Below are 24,912 nucleotides of genomic sequence, written 5' to 3'. Positions count from 1 at the left end.
GTTGGACACCAGAGGGGCCAGGTTGGTCGGGGCCGGGTTCGTCCACAGAGTGGTGAGAGTCGTCGCTGCTGGTGGCTCCTTCATCCCGCCGAGCCGGGTCCTGTGAGTCTTCCCCCCCAGAGTTGGGGGGTGATCCACAACGTTGACCTGTGTGTGAGAGAGACAATGTTAATTTTGTTCCATGCAACATCCATGTTTCATTCGTTTCAAAGTTGGAACATTTCCTCTGGGAATTTGGTTATGTCTTGCATTCCACTCACAGTGCACTTGTGCATGGGTATGTCCCTTGGGCACAGCTTTGGCGACTTTACCTATGTGTGGCACAGTCTTACTTGCTGCGTCAAGTGTGACTGCAGTCAGCAGTGGAGTGGGCAGGTGTGGCGAGCCGTGCATTGGCGCCTTCCGTGTAGCACTGTACGTGGGCACATGGAGTTGTTCAACACACTTATATGATGCAGGTAGCTGTCGTTGTGCTCGTGCACAGGTTGTGACATGGCCCTGTGTTTTGCCATGGAGGAGAGGGGGGGGTCTGGCACTGGCCACCCTTGTCTACATGCACGCAGTCCACCTGCTGACGAGCAGACATTTCCACACCCCCCAAGGCTGAATTGGGCTCCCTGTGTGTCCCTTTCTCACTCCCTCTCTGTCCCCCTCTCCCTCCCTCTGTGTGTCAGCCTCCTCCCTCTGTCCGTCTCCCTGTGTCTCCCTCCCTCTCTGTCCCCCTCTCCCTCCCTCTGTGTGTCACCCTCTGTCACCTCAGCCCAGCTTACTGTGCACACACTGGTAGCAGATCTTTGAATGGCCCTTGGCTTGTTGATGTGAGTTTGTTTCTGATCTCCAGGCACCCATTGGGTGTAGTGTGTGTGTCTGCACTGCTGCTGTGGTGGTGTGTGCTGCCACTCTTTCACAGTGTTGGCTGTTCATTAGCTGCTGTCATGTGCAAGAACGTGCCGTCACCCCCATGTGTTGATGCAAGGCGTCCGCCATTTGCTGGCAAGTCATTCCTGTGTTGGGACACACTGTTTGTCTGGCTGTAACCTAGGCCATATGGGCAGGGGGCATTGTTGTCTGCTTCTGAGTTGCACTATGTGATTTTTTGGGCCCACCCTCCCGCCATCCGGCTTACCGTGTCATGTGTTGGTGTCTTCTGTGGCCTGTGACTTGACATTGTCCAGCTGGGTGCATGGGGCATGGTGGCGCCAGTGGCATGTGCGTGTTCATGGAGTGTGGTTGAGTCATGCGATAGCTTGGGGTGGTTGCGTGCCTGTTTGTGAGTTTGGTTGTGGATGACGTTCCCCCCATGTGAGGTGAGTTGTTTGTGTACTCACCCGGCTCTCGGAGTCCATCTACTCCGTCCACTGCCACCACCGGCAGTATGGCCATCACCCTCTCCTCCCAGGGATGGTAGTGTACGGGTCTGCGGGCCGGCCCTCCTCCAGTGACGTTGGCCTGGTTGTGTTCATCGGTCATCTTGGCTCGGACCCTCCTCCGCAGATCGTACCACCTGGCTTGGCATTCCTGCTTGTTCCTTCTGGTGTCCGCAACAGCATTCACAGCATCGACGATCGTCTGCCACATGGCTGTTTTTGCTGAAGTGCTGGTCTGTCTGACCAATGTTCCAAAGAGGTGTGGCTCGACTCTGAGGATTTCATCGACAAGGACCTCCAACTCTCGGCTAGTGAACTTTGGATTCTTGTTAGTGGGCATGGTGAGGGGTGTGGGTGTGGATGGTGGGGGGGGTGTGGATGGTTGTGGGTGTGTGGGTGTGATTGTGCAGGTGTGTGTGTGAATGTGATGAGGGGGTGTTTGTGAAGGTGTGTGTGTGAAGGTGTGCAAGTGTAAGGTGTGGTAAAGCTTCTAGTATGGTGCTGTAGGTTGTCTGTGGGGTCTGGCAGCAGTGAGTCTGTTGCAAAGGCTCATGGTTTGTGTGTGTGGGCCCTTTTTATTGATCCATTGGTGGGTGTGGCTGTGTTTGAACTTTGGGTGGGTGTGTTATAAGGAGTGGTTGTGTTGTTGGCCTCTGTTTTTGTTTTTGGCAGTTGCAGGTCAGTGAATGCGTTGTTTTAGTGGTTGTTGGACATGTTTTGTGGCTTTGTGCCATTCGAATGGTGTATTCTTGTGTCGTTTTGGTTTGTCCTGGTTGTGTACGTGCGTTTTTGGCGTGTGTACGGTGTGTACATGGGCCATTTTGTTGTACAGTGCTGTCCTTGTGTGTGGCTTGGTACGACTCGTACATGCGCGATGTTGTGTGAAGGTGGTGATGTTGGGGCCTGGGGTGCGCTCCGTACTTAGAATGTTGGGGTGGGGGTATGCTCCATGCATTCGCGGGTGGGGGTACGACTCTAACATAAACGGGTGTACATGCACGGGGGGTACGACACGTACACGGGTGTACATGCTCAGGGGGTATGACACGAACATACACGGGGGGTACGACACGTACACGGGTGTACATACAGGGGAGGTACGACACGAACGTACACGGGTGTAAATACTGGGGGGGTACGACACGAACGTACGCGGGGGGGTACGACACGTACACGGGTGTACATACAGGGGGGTACGACACGTACATGGGTGTACATACACGGGGGTACGACACGTACACGGGTGTACATACAAGGGGGTACGACACGTACACGGGTGTACATACACGGGGGTACGACACGTACAGGGGTGTACATACAGGGGGGGTACAACACGAACGTACACGGGTGTAAATACCGGGGGGGGTACGACACGAACGTACACGGGGGGGGTACGACACGTACACGGGTGTACATACAGTGGGGGTACGACTAGGCCTGGGCGAAGCACTACGCTACGCTCGCGTAGTTTGCGAAGTTCGCGCTACTTCGCGCTACGCGAACTGCACGTAGCACAGTGCGAACACGCGTAGCGTAGTGTTGCGTAGTGCTGCGGTCATTTTTTGCTTGCTCGCGGTCCTCAACGTCAAGTTGGCGACCGCGAGCAAGCAAAATGACATCCTGGCGAGACTTTTTCCTTGTTCGCGATCGCGACCATGGAAAATAAACCTCCCGGCGAGATTCCCAACGCGAGAAGGTCAGGTTTCTCATTGCGAGGGGTCGCGTATGCTCGCGACCGCTCGCGATGAGAAACTACCAGTTCGCGTTGAGAAAGCTGCAGCTCGAGTAAAAATCTACTCGAGCAGCAGAAAACTACAGCTCGCACTGTGCAAGATGCCATTTTCAATGATTGCACAGTGCCGGTTGCTTGTCCGCACTGTGCAATCATTGAAAACAACATCTTGCACAGTGCGAACATGTTACTTCGCAGTTCGCGAAGTGCTACGCGTAGCTCGCGTAGTGCGAACTTCACTTTGCGTAGCTTCGCGAAGTGCTACTTCGCGAACTACGCCCACCCTTAGGTACGACACGTACACGGGTGTACATACACAGGGGTACGACACGTACACGTACACGGGTGTACATACACGGGGGGTACGACACGTACACGGGTGTACATACACGGGGGTACGACACGTACACGGGTGTACATACACGGGGGTACGACACGTACATGGGTGTACATACACGGGGGGTACGACACGTACACGGGTGTACATACTCGGGAGGGTACGACACGTACACGGGTGTACATACACGGGGGGTAAGACACGTACACTGGTGTACATACGGGGGGGACGACATGAACGTACACGGGTGTAAATACCGGGGGGGTACGACATGAACGTACACGGGGGGTACGACACGTACACAGGTGTACATACAGGGGGGGGTACGACACGCACATGGGTGTACATACACGGGGGGTACGACACGTACATGGGTGTACATACTCGGGGGGGTACGACACGTACACGGGTGTACATACACGGGGGTAAGACACGTACACTGGTGTACATACAGGTGGGGTACGACACAAACGTTCATGGGTGTAAATACCGGGGGGGTACGACACGAACGTACATAGGGGGGTACGACACGTACACGGGTGTACATGCACGGGGGTACGACACGAACGTACACGGGGGTACGACACGTACACGGGTGTACATACAGGGGGGGTACGACACGAACGTACACGGGTGTAAATACCGGGGGGTACGACACGAACGTACACGGGGGTACGACACGTACACGGGTGTACATACAGGGGGGGGTACGACACGTACACGGGTGTACATACACGGGGGTACGACACGTACACGGGTGTACATACACGGAGGGGGTACGACACGTACACGGGTGTACATACACGGGGGTACGACACGTACACGTGTGTACATACACGGGGGATACGACACGAACGTACACGGGTGTAAATACCGGGGGGGTACGACAGGAACGTACACGGGGGGTACGACACGTACAGGGGTGTACATACAGGGGGTACGACACGTACATGGGTGTACATACAGGGGGGGTACGACACGTACACGGGTGTACATACAGGGGGGTTACGACACGTACACGGGTGTACATACAGGGGGGGTACGACACGTACACGGGTGTACATACACGGGTGGGGGTGTACATACATGGGGGTACGACTCGAACGTACAGGGGCTGGGGGGGTCGGCGCGTATGCGCGCACATGTCTCCATGGTTGCTATGGGAGTTCGGTGCGGACGGTGTTTTTTCCATACGGTTGTAACATCGGACGCACGGGATGGATCGTGATTCCGCGGTCGGACTTCACTTTTCACATTTGTACGGTAAATCGTCTGAGGACGTGTCGGACACATTTTCCGACCCGAGGACGTGTGGGGAATGATTCCCAATGCGATTCGTATGGTCTTTTTCCCATGCGAATCGTAATTGGCAGTTTGTACGGCACTTGTACGATTCGTACGGTAAAAAGACCGGATACGAGTCGTACGGGGAAATTTTTTACCGGATCGTAATTGGCACCTATGAGTTTATGGGGAATAACATGTGGATTTTGGTGTTTAATACACCAAAATCCACATGATACTGTAAATATCATATGTTTTACCCTGTTAAATTTCCTCAGGTTTGACCTGCCGAAATGTAACGTATGTTGAGTTATTTAACACATCTGATAATTATCGGATGCATTAAATAAAACCAAACCCATTATTCCGTCCCGTTTGTAGACAAGAATTTACACGCAGGACTGAATTAGCCACCCAACTTATAATCAGGTGCTTAGTATGCTAATTACACCAAGCTATATATCTGATACTTAATTATTGTAATTAGATGTGTCAACAGTTTATATTAGGAAAGGATCAATCGAGCTAGTCTTCCAAATTGTCACTGAGGTTTTATAAAACATTAACTAATCGGTTGAGCAAATGATATATAGGGACAATAACATAACATTTTAGGTTGTATTATTTACGGTTACTGACGTGTTTGGTTGATAAACCCTGCTAGAGCAGATCAAGGCTGTCCCTCCAGCTTCAGGGAAAAGCAATTGTGCATTCTGCTGTAAAAGTATATGGATGAATCCAAGGTATTATAGAAATGTAATGAATTAGGGCTATGCTTAAATTCACTTTTACAATATTCATCTTGGTGTCATTTTTATTTGCGACTCCATTACCACCCTTTTGAAGAGGGTGGTAATTTGTGAGTGTTGTGCAACCACGATTGCGGTCAGAAAACATTCATACATGGCTAGGGACTCGCTATTAGGAAGGGAACACCCCTTCCTAATAGCGAATCGCAAAACACTATTTTGTGTGTCTCAATTTTTTACGACTCACAAAATAGTGTTTGTACATTGACCATGTAGTTTTTGCATGTGCAACGTGTCGCACACCCGTTTGGGCATGCAAAAACTGATTGTACATCTGGCCCTTAGTGACTTGAGCAGGGCAAAGCCCTAAGAGAGAGCCGGAGGAATTATCAGGAAGAATCAAAAGATGTGGTTACAAAATCAAAAGATGACCAATCAAAAACTGAGGTGTTTGACGAGAAAGTGGGAGGCACACAGTGGAGTGTAGTTTGGTACTTTTATCTTGGAAGAAATCTGAGATATTGGAGTAGAGCTGTTGAGTACAAGGAACAGAAGTAGAGACAGCATCCGGGTAGGCATGTGCACATATACTGAAAGATCTTGCTGGAGGGATTTTTAGCAGGTGAAATTCAAGCATAATAGTTGTTTTCTTGGGTGGTCTAAACCAGTCTTTTATGGATGCAGGCTTTGTTTTGTAAGCAGATTTTTCAGACAGATTGTAGAACAATCTCCATTGTCGTTCAAATTATTTGCAGCATCTCTTGGCAACCAAGAGTTCCTCTGGGTACCAAGGAGCAGACGGGTGTCTTCTGAAAGAGGATCTGATTTTACAAACAATTGTAGTATCAAGTGCTTTAGCAATCCACGTAATTTAAAGATTAGATTGAAAATGTATGTCCACCGAAGGGACTGGAACAATGCTTTTGAGGGTAGAAGCAGGATCAGGAGGACTAAGTTTAAGCCAGGGTCAATATGGCAAGGACGTTTGGGGATTGGAATAAGGTCTGGGCTGGAGTGGACACATTATAAGAAAGAAAATGGCTTTGTGATCAGTTCAGTTACCTTGTTTAAAGAGGCGATGTTAAGCAACTCTGTTACTGGCTTCAGTAACTAATTGATTGACCTGCAAAATCATGCAAGAGTGAACAATTTCTTGGGACAGCGATCTCATGCCCTGCAATTCACAGTCGTCATCTATTATGTCATTCCAGTTCTTGCAGTCATGCTGTCAATGATGTCATTGATCATCTCATGAGTGATGTCATATGTGGGGTAGTTAGCAGTGCATGTCAACAAATTATAATTACCTGAGACTGAATTTTTTACCTAACTATAAAATTACTTTAACCTTTGGTTATTTCTGTGAATTTCTAAGCTTTTTATAAATGTAAAGTAAGATGTGATTGCAATTCCTAACTATAACGTCATTTTAACCTTTGGTCTTTCCTGTGAATTTCTAGGTTTTTTTTCTGATGTAAAGTAATATTTTATTACTATACATACTATATATCAAGTACATCATCGGAGGGCCTGTGGTCAGGCCTGCATCCATCCCCAGTGGGCATCCAACCCCCTGCCACACACAGCCTTCAGCTGGGGTGGTGTGGGATAGGCCTGACCCTGCAGCCAACCCCTCGCGGGCAGCCATCTCCACGCAGCACACGGCCTTTGTCTGTCTATGGCATGGGGTAGGTGGAAGGGTCTGGCCTCTAGCCAGGCCCTGCATTCGCCCCCTCTCAGACAAGCTACCTTACACCATGCGTAACCTAAGGCATGTGCAGTGTACAGTTGATCTCGAAGGTCCTGGATGCACACAAGCAGACTTTGTCAAAGAGTCACAACCTCATAATATTAAAAAATAGCCTATTGGCTTTATCAAGGGGTGAGCTTATCAATATATATAAACCAGATATATCATCTTTCTCTAAAAATCACCAATATGTTTAATGAAGTATATATTTCAATAATTCACACAATACAATGTTTAATAATAGCGATCATTATGAAAATGTTCACTAAACTTTTAATCTACATAAAATATTCTGTGTGTCTTTCTGTTAAAACAGTTTATATTATTGCATTTTGTGGACTGAAATGTTAAAAGAAAGACTCGGGGAAAAATAGAAACAAAACCAACATGTCTCTGAGTCTTTCTTTTAACATTTTTCAGCCAGCAAAATGCAATCATAAAAACTTTCACAAGCTGAAAAGCATAGAGCACCAGCTAGTAGTGCTTTACAAAATTATGGTAGGATCTCCTTGAGGCATGGATTTAATGTTCCAGGAGACTTACTAGTTTGTTCAACGTTGCCATGGGCTGCCAAGGAGCACACCATTATGCCACCCTAAAACAGTACACATAAATAATGTTGCAAGAATTCGTAGGAGGGAGGGGAAAAAGGAGTAATAGCGGGGAGATGAGGAGGAACTGTGCCTAATGTCCGGCTGGGTAGGTGACGGTCGAGGGGGGAAACTGGCCCAATTTCCTCATTAGCTGTCTTGCAACTCCACCGGGCATCAGCCATGTTGCTCAGGTCTCAGCGTTCAGGAAAAACCGTTTTGAATAGATACATAGGCTAGAGTAACAGAGTCAAGTAGCGGAAGAGCATGTCCCCACTAGAGGATAGAGGTAAAAGAAGGAGGTGGGGGGGAGGGAGTAAAAACAAACCAGAGAAGGAGCTGGGGCTGCCATTTAGGCCGATTGGGGATGTGTTCAAGGTCTGGTTGGAGTCCGGTAGTAGGGAAAACTGTGGCAGCTATCTTGGGGTCAGGCAAGGGATTCTGACCTTGGAGTTAGAAACAGCCGGTACCCATTTTAGACTTTCGCTCGAGGGGGGGTGTTTGTTGTGCAATGTATGCTGAGCAGGTCTTATTTCTACAACCTACTAAAGTGCCCTGCCCCACATGGGGGTGCAGCTTGCTTCTGCTCTCACAGTTTGTGCTTGTCCTACCACGTTTTTCTTTCAGGGCAACAAAATCCGGCTTAGGAGCTGCACAAACTCTATAGTCTCCCAGCGCCGTTGGTCGAAGATTGCCACAAGTTATGTTTTCCTTTTTTAACCAAGGGAGCCTGCTTGCTCCGGACGTGGCACCCTGGTGTCTTGTTCTGTGCCCACTATTCAGTTTCTCAGGGACCAGAGGGATTCAAATGCCCGCAACCATCCTTTTTCTCATCCTGGCCTCTGCTCAGGGAATTCCTCTGTACTTTAGGTGTGCCCCAGGCCTGGGTGACGCCACTCCTCTCCCTGGGGCCTCGAGCGGGGACACGCCTGCATCTGGATGAGTACCGCCGGGATTAGGGTTGTGAAGAGCTTCTGGCCGCCATGTTAAGGTCAGGCACGTCAGGAAAGTCCCCGGAATGCCACCGATACCCAGGAGCAATCCGATCTCTCAAAGTGCAGGGGCGCCCCCATTTCAATCACTGTGGGCCAATTTAAAGCCCCCCGCTCACCGGTCATTAGGAGGGTGACGTCCCTCATGGTGGACCACCGCCGCAGTGCTCCACAGTCCACAGTCCAGTCACCAGGCAGGTCTCAGGGCGACTCAACTTGCCACACTCCGGTCACCAGTGCTGTGCGCTTGTAAGGGATGGAGTGGACTCCGGATCTCGGCTCCTCCATGCGCAGCAAGCCGCAGTCCGACTGTCGCTCCCGCCGGGGTCTAGACACGGGAGTAAGCTCCCCTGTTCTCATGCGGCTGCAGGGAAAGAGCCTCCCCGGTCAGCAGTCTCTCCTCTTACTGCAAGTGGCGGCCTCCATCTTGCGCTGCTCCTCCGCAGTGCTTCTGGACCTCGACACAGCCCACCGGGGTGTCCGTTCCACGTCTCGACACACCCGCTCTCGCTTCGCATCAAGTAGAAGTTTCATGTGCTCAGTTTGGAGATGTTTAATACGCTTAAGAGCGCTCGAATGTTGTGCGGATAATACATTGACCACCCCAGCCCTGGACCACCTGGCGTCATATTTATTAAAACAAGATTACGCCCACCATTTTGTTTTTTCCCTGTGTGGCCCTATTTCCCAAGGCCTTTTTTTTATGAAAAGAGAGGGAGCCCAGTGGCCCCCTCCCCAAGCCTTATTAGGCCCTGGGGACCCCATCCCAGGGCAATTATTTTTAAATTAAAGCAGAGGGGGACCGCATGGTCACCCTTCCCCAGCCTTATTAGGCCCTGGGGACACTATCCCCTGGGTCACTACATAACATAAAGGGTAGGGGGCACCATGCCCCCCCCCTCTACGAGCCTTATTAGGCCCTGGGTACCCCATCCAACCGGGCCACTACTACAATTAAAGGGGAAGGGGGATGCATGAACCCCCTCCCCGAGCCTTGTTAGGCCGTGGGGACCCCAACCCCTGGGCCATTTTTCAAAATCAAATGTGAGGGGGGCCATATGCCCCCCTTCTGAATCCTTCTCAGGTCTTAGGGAACCCAATCCTCTAGGGCCACTAGGAAAATGTAAGGGGAGGGCCTGAGCGGACCCCTTCCCTGAGACTTTTCTCGGCCCGGGGATACCATCTCCCGGGGCCCTCACTAATAAAGGTGGGTGCCCTGGTGCCCACCCAGGGTGCCCACCGCATATTCATTGGGGGCTGTAGGAGGATCTCCAAGGCTCCTGAAGCCCCAATTGCATGCAGCAGGAGCCGGCATTGCATTCACCCAGAGGGACCAGCTACTAATGCTGCTCCCTCTGGGCAGGAGCAATATTTTGACATTTAAATCAGTTCGGACAGGGAAACAGATCAAAAGTCAGCTCCCGCAGGCTGAGAGGAGACTTTGTGTTTGCTCCCACTTGGCAGGAGATAAAAAAAAATGCTCCCACCAAGCAGGAGCACACAAAGGATTCCCTGCGTGTGGATCCCCCTCCCCATTTTGAATGATTTCATGAGGGACACCATGATGCACCCTCCACATTTTGAAAAAGTTTGGCCCAAGGAGTGGGCTCCCCCGGTCTTGTCATGGCTCGAGTAGGTGGGCCTTGTGGCTCCTCTCCCCATACACATTAATTTCACGCCCGGGAGGGGCTCCCAGGGGCCAGCCATGGCTCGAGGAGTGGGGCAGCATGGCCCTCCTCCCCTTTATTATCGAAAACAGCCCCATGGAGTGGGGTCCCTGGGTCCTCTGGAGGTTCAGGGTAGGGGTCCCATTGCCCTCCCTCCTCTTATACATACATTTTGGCCCTGGGTGTGGGCTCCCCTGGGCCTTTAGTTGCTCAGGGAGGGGATTCATGCAACCCCTCCCATTATTGAATTCAGCCCCGGGGGTGGGTTCCGCGGAGACTGTAATTAATGAATGCGACCTGTAATGGCTGCCAGCAACATGAGAACAAGCATTAGCAAAGCCAATAAGTTTAATGTATTCAAAATCTTGTGTTTTTTTACATGTGGACAGCAAGCAGTTGACTTGCTGAGCAACATGGCTTAAAGTTAATTTATAAAAAGCGATATGATGTAGCCAGGTTTGACCAAGTTATAGCAGTAATATCATTTTTACTTACTTTAAGCCATGTTCCTCAGCAGCTCGACTGCTGTGTAACATGTTAAAAACATTGATAAGGCTAATAGATTTTACATATGCAAAACCTATTGGGTTTGCCAATGCTTGCCCTCAGCAGCTCCTAATTAACTTTCTACAAAACACATGAAAAATAACACTGATTACCTTCGGCCACCAGGAGTTGAAAGCTTGATCAGTCATAGGCCTGAAAGGGCGTGATGTCATTTGTCACACCAGTTTGGACCTCTGACAGTTCCATAGGCTGCTTGAAGTTCAGAAGCAGTTAATTATTACCACTCTGTCAAGTGTGGTGTCTGTCAACCAGCTTCTGCTACTGTGTAAGAGTCACCACCCTTGAAAATCACATCTGCTGCACCATACACCAGTTCAATTGAATCACAACCCCAATCTTTAAGGTCTTTTCCAAAAGTAATGGTACTAACTGTGAGATACTTAAGACTTTTGTTTACGAAACATAGGAGCCTGTTGTAGGTGCATTCTCTGATATAACTGCTACTCTGAAAGCACACTGATATTAAAACAAAATAAGGTAAAACCAGTATATATAATGTACATTTGTAAAGCTCATTTTCAGCTCTTTCAACATCTAGAAACTGAATAAAAGATGTTTATGTTACCCAAATAAATGGTAAATGTTACTAACCTAGGAAAATTGGTGAGTGGACCCGCCAGGATTCTATAACTTGCTAAAGATGATTAACATTTATTTGTAGCAAGTAATACTTTTTTTTTTTTTTAAAGCCGGGATTATATTGTGTGACAATCAATTAATAATATGAACGATTTCAAACCCATGTTTACCTTGTTTTATAAAATATTAGGATATTCAGTAATTCTCTTCTAGGTGGCGCTTAGAATTTAAATATTCAAAGCACAAGTCCTGCATGTAAAATCAAAATAAGATTTATTAACTTTTTTCATATTGTTGTCTCAAATTAAAAATGTGAGCGAAAAGTAAAGAAATCTTTATTTGAAAACAAGTAACATTGTTTTTGTATGAAAGACAACGTTGAGCAACAGAATTTTAACAGATGTGCACAAATGCGAAGTGTAAAATACATTAAGCGTGTAACCAGATATAGCAACATTATTAAATAAACAGCAACGAAGCAGGAGTGGGTAGGAGTGTGAGACAGGGACGTCAAAGCAGAGCTCTAAGTGCTACTCATAAACAAGCAACTATGCTGAAGGAATGCGAAGAAGGAGGAGAGAACGTTGAAAAACACAGGCACACTTATAGAGTGCTAGCAAGAAATTTAAAAAAACTAGATTGAGTGCCTGCTTTTTTTCCTGATTTTTGCTTGAAATGCTTCAAAGAAGTTCCATCAAAGCGGATGAACACAGTACTTTGCTGATGAGAAACTGATAAAAGAAAACCACACAGAGGAACAGGAAATAGAACTCCTACAACCAATAGAAATGAGGAAAAGTAAAGTTACAAGCACAAGTACCAATAAGAAATTAAGTCCCTTCAAAGATATATTTAATACAATAGATTTCACAAGCAGAGTGCAAGCCTTGTGCAGGCAAAACCTAAAAATGGCCATTCAAGGCGATTGCTCCTGGGGGAGTTTGAGTCCCGTGGGAGCAGGATGGCTCAAGGGAAATCAAGCTCCATTGAGCAATTAGAATGCTGTATTTTTAAATTGGCACTTCCGTTCGAGTTCGTCGAGCCACTTGTGGGCATAACCGTTCAGATATGCAATTATGTTTTTACCTTAGTTTCTCAGGAACTACTGAAAGGATTTACATCAAATCCCAAAAAGCACACAATCTGCGTACCATGATCTAACTTCCTGACGAATTTGGTATCATTCTGTTCAGCAGTTTTTACTGTAGTCCTGTCTAATGAAGTCTATGGAAAATGCATGGGGATTTTGCGTTGTGGGACCCACCTTTTTTCTCAGCCGCCGCTATCACCCCTATCCTTTGTATGCACAAACTAGTAAAAAAATAGCACCATTTTTTTAAAGTTTTGTTGAGATCCATCGAGCGAGGGGATTAGAAGTACAAAAAACACTTTTCCTATGGAACAGATGACCTAACTATAACTACCCAGTGGTGATATATATATATTAACATTGGCTAAAAGTAGAAATAATATTTTAGTCTAAAAAAGCCCACATTGCCGTAGCAGTCCCAGGCACTGAGGGAAACTGCTTTGTGTGCAGATGTGTTCCTTGTGAAAATGCATAATACAATCCCTCACAGTGAACTTAGCTAATGGCCTAAGTAACCTAAGTTAACCCAGTGTTCTCTGCTGTCTGTTCCAGTGGCGAAAAAAAGTGTGAATGACAAAACAACTGACCATCGGATGAATAGTGCTGACTGACAACTCCTTTAGTAGTGTATGATATATATATATATATAATATCAGCAACACCATAGTGTCTTGGCTAACACCAGACTTAAAAAGGAGTTCTTAATATAAATAATTGTGTGTATGTAATAAGTATGGCACATGCATAGATTGAACAGATCTGCAAAGCGATAGAATGCTGTATAGTAGAGTATTTCAGAAAGGATGATCAACAATAATCCCTAGATTGGAATGTAAAAAGGTGGGTAGAATTTGGATTAAGTAAGGTATGGAAGAAGGGAAGTTCGCTTAGGTCCCACAGCGAGGATGTTGTTTGAAGAGATGGCTGAGCTATTAACAAATGCAAATTACCTGTATAAATAATTAAATAGGTGAATTTACTCTTACACTTTTAAGTAACTGTACTACCTTTGGCTTTTCACAAAATCTCAGTGTAAAGGTACTTAAAAGTTTAAACTTGTTTTCTCCAGCTCGAGAAAAGAGTGGAGTCTAATTTACAAGTGTAAGTTACTACTAAAAAAACAGTAATAAGTCTAGCAACCCGAATAATTAAACACCCTCCCGTAGAAAATAACAGAGGTAGGAACTTGAATGTAAACGCCATAGGATTTGGATACTTAAGCTATAAATAAATAACTATATTTTGATGTTAAAAAAGAATTTATAACACTAGTAAGTTTTTTATTTAATTAGAGAATATTTTAACAGTCTTTTTTGCATTTAAACATTAATATAAAAATAAGTAATATTAAAATATGATTAAATTACTTTTAATAAGTTCTATACATGTTTAATAATTATTCATTCATAATAAAACTATATTTTTTTAATGTAGTTGGGAATTTATGTTTAATTTAAACCTCAGAAAAATAATTCTCATTCTTTTATATTTACACTAATTAAAGACTAATTTCAAATTTGTTTAATAGTGCTGTAACATTATTTTGTATTTTGTTTTACATTTAAGATATATACATAAAATTAATTCACGGTAATGTTCAGCAAAAATATTTCCAATATTGTTTTCGAGTTTAATAACATTTTTACATTTTCCCTATACTTTACCATGCAGAAATCTTTGGCTCAACTGTAGAGTTTCCTAATGATAAAGTACAGGGACAATTAAAAATGTTTTTTAATCTCGAAAATAAAATAATCTAAATATTTATTGTGAGAAATATTAATGTAAATTAATTGTAGGCATTTATTTTAAATAAAGGACAAAAATTATATAAACCCATTAGCAGAAGGGCCGTCTGAGGCCCGTACAACTCACCTGTGTTCGCCGACAGTCAGCTGGGGTGGGACTTGGTCCTCCAGCTCCCTTCACCTTGGCGCAGGAGGCGGAGCCAGCCCTTCCTGCACCACAAAAGTGGCATTGCACTCCCACAGCGCGGGATTAGCAGAAGGGCCATCCGAGGCCCGTACAACTCACCTGTGTTCGCCGGCAGTCAGCTGGGGTGGGACTCCGTCCACCAGCTCCCTTCACTACGGCACAGGAGGTGGAGCCAACCATCCCTGCACCACAAAAGCAGTGTTGCACTCCCGCAGCGAAGGGCGGGCCCATCTGCGCCTGTCCGTGGCAGACCGAGGCTGGGCTGGGCCTACTCTCTTGGCTCCACTATTTGGGTCCAAGCATTTGGCCACAGTGGCTTGAGGAGCTCCTTGAGGTAATACTTTGACATCTTGTACTTTGTCTCGTTCCAACTGATCCCAGGTCTGGGTTGCCTAAGCCATGGGTAGACGGAAAGCAACGCTTGCCCCAAACCCAACCAGCTCCACATTGGACGGTTTTGTGCAAAAAGCTGTGGGGGCAATCAGCAAGGAAATTGAGACTCTTGCTAGCCCCTATTCCATCATTATCTCCCCTGGTTGCAGCAGACGATCCTGTGGACAATATTGTGATTGACATTGACTCCACAACTGCAGTAATACTCCCCCCCCCCCCACTGGTGAACACTATTGACAAAGTTGGTGTTGTTGTAAATGCTGATGTATACATACAAAACCCTAATCAGGAGGAAGTTATATGTCCTCAGGCCATCGGGGAAAAAGGAAAAGGGCAGAGGTGGCAGAAGCGTATCACAAATTAAAGGGCCAGCGTCCCATGACAAAAAGAACCAGGCAAGACCCCTCTAAAGGGAGTACTAATAGGTTAAGAGATGGCGTGGGAAGGGGGACTATTCCTGAAAGTCTAGATACTCCCCTTTTGAATAAATTTAGCAACCTATTAGCAGAGGCCCTGAACCACATCTTAGAATGGTTAGGTCACATTGAAGAACAGCTTTGTTTACTGGTACAGGACTCTACAAAGGAAACTACACACACCATTATGAGGGAGGTGGCCACATACACCATCAACCAAGAAGTCGTCCCTCATGATAGGATTGTCCCCCTAATACCAACACACACCCCTATCATGAATATGGTCTCCCACAATAAGTCGGCAGAACGGGCTCCTTGGAAAACAGTACCGCCTAGGGAAAATCAAAAGTTGGGACAAGGGGTTAGCACGACTGAGCCCAATCGGTCTGAACAGGGTCTGCTAAATAGAGGCAGATGGTATCATGCAAACTCAAATTCTAAATGCCCAAGAGACCCACTTATACGCGGGGAAGGGGCAAAATATATTTTAAATTTACCACCAGACTGCACCCCCTACACCCTGATATTAGCAGGAGTTACCCCTCTCCCTCCTGGTCATTATGAAGACTGCCAAAGTCTAATGAATATGTCAGCCAACTGGTGCATCAGGAAAACATCGTCCCAGATAAAGCTGTTTGATAATATCATTATGGCCCAGGCGGGTGGGTTGGATAGGTAGAACATTAAAATCCGTGGAAGGTGATTGTGTGGTTCTAAATTGTAGGGTCCCTAGGTGTGTGTTCTATCTGTTGACACGCCTTAAGGAAGCGCTGGGTGACAACGATCCAACAAGGGCCCACCCTCTAGGCTTCTTTTACCCCCCCACATGGGACCCAGCTTTAAACAATGTTTAGATCAAACTGGTCTGAAAAAACCTTTATCCCATGCTTCAACAGTCGATTACCCAGTCAAACCATTTTGAAATACTTTCTGACTTAACTGATGATGATTGACTGCAAGAACAGTCGGGCCAGGTAGAAGATGGGGGAGGTATGTACGCCGATGTACTAACCTATGGGAGGTCACATGCGATGGGAAAAATTAAGCTGAAGAAGATGACCCTCCAGGTGATGGCACTTCTGACGCTTCTGTTAATGTAAGCAGGGGGTTAGAATAGCAGGGTAACACTCTCATGAATGTTAAAATCATTTCATGGAATATCACAGGAATCCGTTCCAAATTAGGGAACAAGGATTGGCTTGGCCTTATTAGAGGTTTCGAACTATCTGCTTACAAGAGACCCGGAGGCCCATTAGAATGTCGGGTGGATCGCCACAGCCCGCATGGCGGTTACGATCCGCCCGACATTCTTTCCCGCACGCATGCCATTCTCCCCCCGCCATATTACTATGGTGGGGGGACCCCGGTGGATGGAAAGACCGTCTGACGGTTTTCCGCCGGTAGGCAATCCGCCCGATTGCCTACTGGGCGGAAAAGCTGTTAATATGGTGGCGGTGTCTGGTAGACACTGCCATCCATATTAGAATGCAGGCGAGGACATGCCTTTCCATGGCGGCAACACCGCCACGGAAAGGCATGCGGTCTTCAACATTGGGGACCCATAGCGGGCCCCCAGGGATTCTAGGGGGTGGGGGGTGCACATGGGGGTCATTTCAATGTACAGCGTGGCAGGCAGCGTGCGGTGCCTGTCACGTTGTGCTTTGAAAGGCACAACTTGCTTTTGCAATGTTACAAATGCGTGATGCGCCTGCCAGTGTGGCGGGCACATCCTAATTGTCATTGCGGGACCGCCGCATGCATTGCAGGTGGTCCCGTTTCCCTGGGGTATGGCGGGCGAACAAAGTCCGCCCACCATATTAATGACCCCCCAGGTCTTTAGACAATATATTTGTAGATAGTTATCAATCTTTCTGTCTCCGTGCAATTCCATCTCCTTCAGGGAGAGCTAAGGGAGGGATTGCGGTCTTCATCGCAGTAAAATATGGCTCTGTAAAAGCTAAAAGTATAAGTTCAACTCCCTGGTACCAAATACTAGTTATCTCAGGTCTAGCCAAATTTGAATTTTTATTGGTAAACTGGTACCATAACATCTTTGACAACAGCAATTGTCAAGCAATAGAGGTGCCGATTACGATCCTGTAAAAACCGGGTACGAACCGTCGGACGGAGCATATTCTCCGTCCGACGCGTACCCGGTCGTCAAAATATACAAACATGGAATTACGATTCGCACGGAAACTCCATTTCCGTACGAATTGTACAAAACCCCGACCGACGAAAATAAACATACAAATGTGATCCGGGAAAGCGCCGACGTGACGTCGGGACGCACGCAGCCTGCCATTCACGAACCAGGAATTACGATTCGCACCGCCGTCATCCCGCACGGTGAATATTTTCCGGCTGCCAAAAACTGCCGGGAAATCAGGACGACGCGAACAAGGAGTACCTGTACGCGACGGACAGACATGGACCCGAACCTACGTGTCATTCCGGCCTTCATAGCAGTCGACCTCCTCTACAGGTTCGGACGCAGACGCCGCAGAAGGTCAGAACAACAAAGGGAGGGGGGAAAGGGGGGGGGGCAGGACCAGGGGCAGGCCACAAAACCCCCACCAAAGTCACACAGCACACATGCCCTGGACATACCTGACCCCCAGGCCCTGGTCACCACGAGGGGGTGGGGGCGTGTCCAGCAAAGCCAGCGTCCGCCACAACGGAAGTGCCTGACGACGCGAACCGGCAACACAACAATACAGGTACGTCCCGTACCCCCGCCTTAAGAGCGTGGGTACGAGTCGTACCATGCCCACATCTACGTCATCCCAACAATGGCGGGACGGCTGTACCCACGTGGCAAAGGCCTGGGTACGGCCCGCACAAGCACCACATAGCGTAGGGACGCATATGTACGGACCGTACCCCCACCCGCGTACGTATGGAGCGTACCCCCCACCCCAACAGTGTAAGTACGACCCATACCCTCACACGCGTACGTATGGAGCGTACCCCCCACCCCAACAGTGTAAGTACGACCCGTGCCCTCACACGCGTACGTATGGAGCGTTCCCCCCACCACAACAGTGTAAGTACGACCCGTACCCTCACCCGCGTACGTATGGAGCATACCCCCACCCCAACAGTGTAAGTACGACCCGTACCCTCACACGCGTACGTATGGAGCGTACCCCCCACCCCAACAGTGAAAGTATGACCCGTACCCTCACCCGCGTACGTATGGAGCGTACCCCCCACCCCAACAGTGTAAGTACGACCCGTACCCTCACCCGCGTACATATGGAGCGTACCCCCCACCCCAACAGTGTAAGTACGACCCGTACCCTCACCCGCGTACATATGGAGCGTACCCCCACCCCAACAGTGTAAGTACGACCCGTACCCTCACACGCGTACGTATGGAGCATACCCCCCACCCCAACAGTGTAAGTACGACCCGTACCCTCACACGCGTATGTATGGAGCATACCCCCACCCCAACAGTGTAGGTACGACCCGTACCCTCACACGCGTACGTATGGAGCATACCCCCACCCCAACAGTATAAGTACGACCCGTACCCTCACACGCGTACATATGGAGCGTACCCCCCACCCCAACAGTGTAAGTACGACCCGTACCCTCACACGCGTACGTATGGAGCGTACCCCCCACCCCAGCAGTGTAAGTACGGACCGTACCCTCACACGCGTACATATGGAGTGTACCCCCCACCCCAACAGTGTAAGTACGACCCGTACCCTCACACGCGTACGTATGGAGCATACCCCCCACCCCAACAGTGTAAGTACGACCCGTACCCTCACCCGCTATGCATGGACCGTACCCCCACCCCAACCGTGTATGTACGTCACGTACCCCCCCTCGTATGCATGGAGCTAACCCACACCCGTGTATGTTCTAAGCGTACATATCGTGAAATAGGAGGGGTGTGTGCAGAGTCCTCCCAGCAGTGCCCAGACACAGGAGGGGTGGGTGCAGAGTCCTCCCAGCAGTGCCCAGACACAGGAGGGGTGGGTGCCTAACACTCCCAGCAGTGCCCAGACACAGGAGGGGTGTGTGCAGAGTCCTTCCAGCAGTGCCCAGAGACAGGAGGGGTGGGTGCAGAGTCCTCCCAGCAGTGCCCAGACACAGGAGGGGTGTGTTCAGAGTCCTCCCAGCAGTGCCCAGACACAGGAGGGGTGTGTGCAGAGTCCTCCCAGCAGTGCCCGGAGACAGGAGGGGTGGGTGCAGAGTCCTCCCAGCAGTGCCCAGACACAGGAGGGGTGGGTGCAGAGTCCTCCCAGCAGTGCCCAGACACAGGAGGGGTGGGTGCAGAGTCCTCCCAGCAGTGCCCAGACACAGGAGGGGTGTGTGCCTATCACTCCCAGCAGTGCCCAGAGACAGGAGGGGTGGGTGCAGAGTCCTCCCAGCAGTGCCCAGACACAGGAGGGGTGGGTGCAGAGTCCTCCCAGCAGTGCCCAGACACAGGAGGGGTGTGTGCCTATCACTCCCAGCAGTGCCCAGAGACAGGAGGGGTGGGTGAAGAGTCCTCCCAGCAGTGCCCAGACACAGGAGGGGTGGGTGCAGAGTCCTCCCAGCAGTGCCCAGACACAGGAGGGGTGGGTGCCTAACACTCCCAGCAGTGCCCAGAGACAGGAGGGGTGGGTGCAGAGTCCTCCCAGCAGTGCCCAGACACAGGAGGGGTGGGTGCAGAGTCCTCCCAGCAGTGCCCAGACACAGGAGGGGTGGGTGCCTAACACTCCCAGCAGTGCCCAGAGACAGGAGCGGTGGGTGCAGAGTCCTCCCAGCAGTGCCCAGACACAGGAGGGGTGGGTGCAGAGTCCTCTCAGCAGTGCCCAGACACAGGAGGGGTGTATGCAGAGTCCTCCCAGCAGTGCCCAGACACAGGAGGGGTGTGTGCAGAGTCCTCCCAGCAGTGCCCAGACACAGGAGGGGTGGGTGCAGACTCCTCCCAGCAGTGCCCAGACACAGGAGGGGTGGGTGCAGAGTCCTCCCAGCAGTGCCCAGACACAGGAAGGGTGTGTGCCTATCACTCCCAGCAGTGCCCAGAGACAGGAGGGGTGGGTGCAGAGTCCTCCCAGCAGTGCCCAGAACAGGAGGGGTGGGTGCAGAGTCCTCCCAGCAGTGCCCAGACACAGGAGAGGTGGGTGCCTAACACTCCCAGCAGTGCCCAGAGACAGGAGGGGTGGGTGCAGAGTCCTCCCAGCAGTGCCCAGACACAGGAGGGGTGGGTGCAGAGTCCTCCCAGCAGTGCCCAGACACAGGAGGGGTGGGTGCCTAACACTCCCAGCAGTGCCCAGAGACAGGAGGGGTGGGTTCAGAGTCCTCCCAGCAGTGCCCAGACACAGGAGGGGTGGGTGCAGAGTCCTCCCAGCAGTGCCCAGACACAGGAGGGATGGGTGCCTAACACTCCCAGCAGTGCCCAGAGACAGGAGGGGTGGGTGCAGAGTCCTCCCAGCAGTGCCCAGACACAGGAGGGGTGTGTGCAGAGTCCTCCCAGCAGTGCCCAGACACAGGAGGGGTTTGTGCAGAGTCCTCCCAGCAGTGCCCAGAGACAGGAGGGGTGGGTGCAGAGTCCTCCCAGCAGTGCCCAGACACAGGAGGGGTGGGTGCAGAGTCCTCCCAGCAGTGCCCAGACACAGGAGGGGTGGGTGCCTCACACTCCCAGCAGTGCCCAGAGACAGGAGGGGTGGGTGCAGAGTCCTCCCAGCAGTGCCCAGACACAGGAGGGGTGGGTGCAGAGTCCTCCCAGCAGTGCCCAGACACAGGAGGGGTGGGTGCCTAACACTCCCAGCAGTGCCCAGAGACAGGAGGGGTGGGTTCAGAGTCCTCCCAGCAGTGCCCAGACACAGGAGGGGTGGGTGCAGAGTCCTCCCAGCAGTGCCCAGACACAGGAGGGATGGGTGCCTAACACTCCCAGCAGTGCCCAGAGACAGGAGGGGTGGGTGCAGAGTCCTCCCAGCAGTGCCCAGACACAGGAGGGGTGTGTGCAGAGTCCTCCCAGCAGTGCCCAGACACAGGAGGGGTTTGTGCAGAGTCCTCCCAGCAGTGCCCAGAGACAGGAGGGGTGGGTGCAGAGTCCTCCCAGCAGTGCCCAGACACAGGAGGGGTGGGTGCAGAGTCCTCCCAGCAGTGCCCAGACACAGGAGGGGTGGGTGCCTCACACTCCCAGCAGTGCCCAGAGACAGGAGGGGTGGGTGCAGAGTCCTCCCAGCAGTGCCCAGACACAGGAGGGGTGTGTGCCGATCACTCCCAGCAGTGCCCAGACGCAGGAGGGGTGGGTGTAGAGTCCTCCCAGCAGTGCCCAGACACAGGAGGGGTGGGTGCCTAACACTCACTGCAGTGCCCCTGCAAAGAAAAGGGTGGAGTACCCACAGATCCAATGCCCACAAATGTCAGTCAGGTGCACAAAGATCCTGCAGTCCATGTAACACATATGTGCGAGGCTGGGAGTATACACATGCATAGCGCCTAAAAGAAAACATGTCCGCATGAAGTCATGGCAACAGTCTACATACACAAGTACAGTGACCACCAAGGATGCCACGAATGATGCAGGTGGAGACATCGCTCCGCATGCATGTGCAAAGTTGAAGGAGTCCCTCACACCCCCAGCTGATGTAGACACAGCTCAGCACCACATAGTGGAAACACCCTGCAGGGAAGATGTCAGGGTACACAGAGGAAGGAACACACCTTGGGACAATTTCACCATGCAGTAACAGCTTACATGAACAAAGACACTTAGCTAACACCTTGTGATGGCACACAGATACCAGGGTCCCCCCTATGACCAGCACACTACTACATTTCCCACACACCCAACACATGATCACCACCCAAAATCATGTAGCAGCCCCACCAACAGCAATACCAGAATAGCAGTAGTGATCTAAGGAAAAAAAAATTGGCTTTATTCAGCATTACCAAAAAATGTTTGTGTGGATAAAGTTCAATATTTACAAAGCCCATAGGGCAGTCCATGAGTCACAGCTGGATGGGGGACACAGTGGGACGCGTGTCCCCTAGCTTGCCTGCACTCCCAGACTCCTTCGTCTTCCACAGCGGGGAGGGCATCATGTGGGGGGGAAGGACCAGGCACCGCAGGGACATGAGGGCGAAGGGTAGGCATCGTGGGTGCAGGGATGGAGGACTTCACCACAGGGGGTGGGGCAGGGCCAAAGGCGGAGGCCAGGATCTCGCTGCACACCTTAGCAAGGTCCTCCAGCGTCTCCCCTGCACCCGAAGGAACCACAGGCCCCAAGGAGGGGGGGGCGGAGGGATGGGTCGCAGCGCCACTGGGGGAGGGTGTGGACAGGGGGGGGACTCAACCACCCTGACCGGGGACTCCCTTGACCGCTTGCGGGGTGGTGTCACAGTGGGGCTCAGGGACAGAGCGGCCATGAAGGAGTCCTTGCCGGATATGTGGCCAGGAGAGCTGAGGGGAGGGGATTTGGAGGGAGTGGATTGGGTGGAATGCGGACTCCCACTCTGGCTGCATGACTTGCGTTTGCCCCCCGACCCAGTGGGTGTGCCTACTTCACCCTGTGTGTGCGTGCCAGGAGGTGTGCGTATGACCTTCCCTGCTGGTGTGGTGCCTGTGTCTGTTGTGGTGGGTGCATGCTGACGTCTGGGTGTACGTGGGACAGGCATGGGAGTGGGAAGTGTGGATGGGGCAGGGGTAGGGGGTGGGACGTAGCGCTGCAGGAGACCCACTGCTGCAGTCAGTGTTGAGTCTATGGATCTCAGCAACTTGCGTTGGTCAGCCTGCGATGAAAAAATGCCCTCCAAGTATGCCTCCATGTTGTGCAGCACTTGGCTGTGGCCATGGAGGACATTAAGGATCGCAGCCTGACCAACCTGCAACTGCCGCTGGATGTCCACAGACTCAGCATTGGCGGCAGCAGTGGAGACAGGGGCAGGGGGTGCGGTGCCTGGCAGGAAGGAGACATGTGGTGACCGGGCACGCTGGGAAGGGACACGAGCAAGTGGGAGGCTGCTGATGGCAATGGAGGGGGCGGGGTGCGATGTTGTGCCGCTGTCAGCTGCTGGTGCAGCCTCCGCCCACTCGGAGAGATCATCCTCGGACCCGTCAGCTTCATATTCAGTTGTGCCAGTGGACAGGTCCTCGGCCTCACTCTCCTCCGCCTCTGTACCATTCAATGTGCCAGGCACGATGTCAACGCTCCGTCTGTGCTCACGTCTCCCTCCGTGTCCCCCGACGATGCTGTGGGCAAGGTGAAGAGACAGCAATTAATCACACACCTGTATACATATGTCACAGGAGTCCAATCTACATAGGTTACAGTGCATAGCTTGCAAAGAAAGATCAGTAACACCTACAAAACATGGTACAGATGTCTGCCATGCAACACACAGTTGGTTGACCCACCATGCCAATGAAAATCCATGGAGAGCATGACACAATAGCAAATGACATGAAATGGAGTTTGACATAGGAGCCAGGCCCTGGGGACAATCCAGCACTGCATCTGCACCACACAGCGTTGCCGAAAATAGGGATGAGGAGGGACCATATCCATGAACTTGAGGCACATGCTGCATAGGTAATACTGAAAACATGCCCACCATGACTGGCTCACTGCACCTTGAGTGTATGTCCAGACAAATATCACACACTGACCAGACATAGCAAGGAGAATTCTGGTTTTGACATGTAGGCTTGGCCCGCACCAACCACCCCCTACATGAGACAATTTGTTGAGACACAGGTGGCTCTTACATCTCTTAGTCTGGGTGAAATACACAGGGGCTGCATAAATTCAAGATTGGACGCCAAATACCCAAGGTGCGCCTGTCCAAATAATCATGTACAAATGGCCACCATCAGATGATTGTAACAAGACACACAGGCACTGGCCACCGTGAGTATGAACAAGGAAAATCTGGTCAGGCTGTACAGTGGACACTTGTACTACATTTTACGTCATTATACATGGCGCCAGGGGACAATGGCACAGATCACAACCTATGCTGTAGACACTGAGAGTGTCCACGTTTTGTGATGACACACATGACACCTATGAAAATATGCCCCAGGGGACAGTAGTGGCCACACAACTCCATGGTCCTGAATGGGAATGACTGCAACACACGCCACCATCCCTGCACCATGCGTATCGCACACTCATGCACATCATGTCACAGGCCACAACATAGGACATGCGCGCTATAAGGCATTACACTTGAGAGACTAACTCCCATGTCTGGACTCAGCATCAGTGCCAACTGACATGGAACCCACATGTACTGAACTGGACAGGGCACAGGCAAGGTCCCAAAACCTGTTACACACCACCCCCACACATGATGCTACAGGCATTGTTCACGTGGATAAAGTGCCAGCCCAGATAACCTTGTGAAGGCGTGACTACACACAGACCAGGGAACACATTGCAAGGAGGGGAAGGGAGGCAGGAGAGCACCGCTATACTGTGGGTAACTGGATCTGCACAGCACCT

Source organism: Triturus cristatus, chromosome 12 (assembly GCF_964204655.1).
Source record: "Triturus cristatus chromosome 12, aTriCri1.1, whole genome shotgun sequence".
Classification (NCBI taxonomy): Eukaryota; Metazoa; Chordata; class Amphibia; order Caudata; family Salamandridae; genus Triturus; species Triturus cristatus.
Note: the sequence above shows the minus strand (reverse complement) of the source record.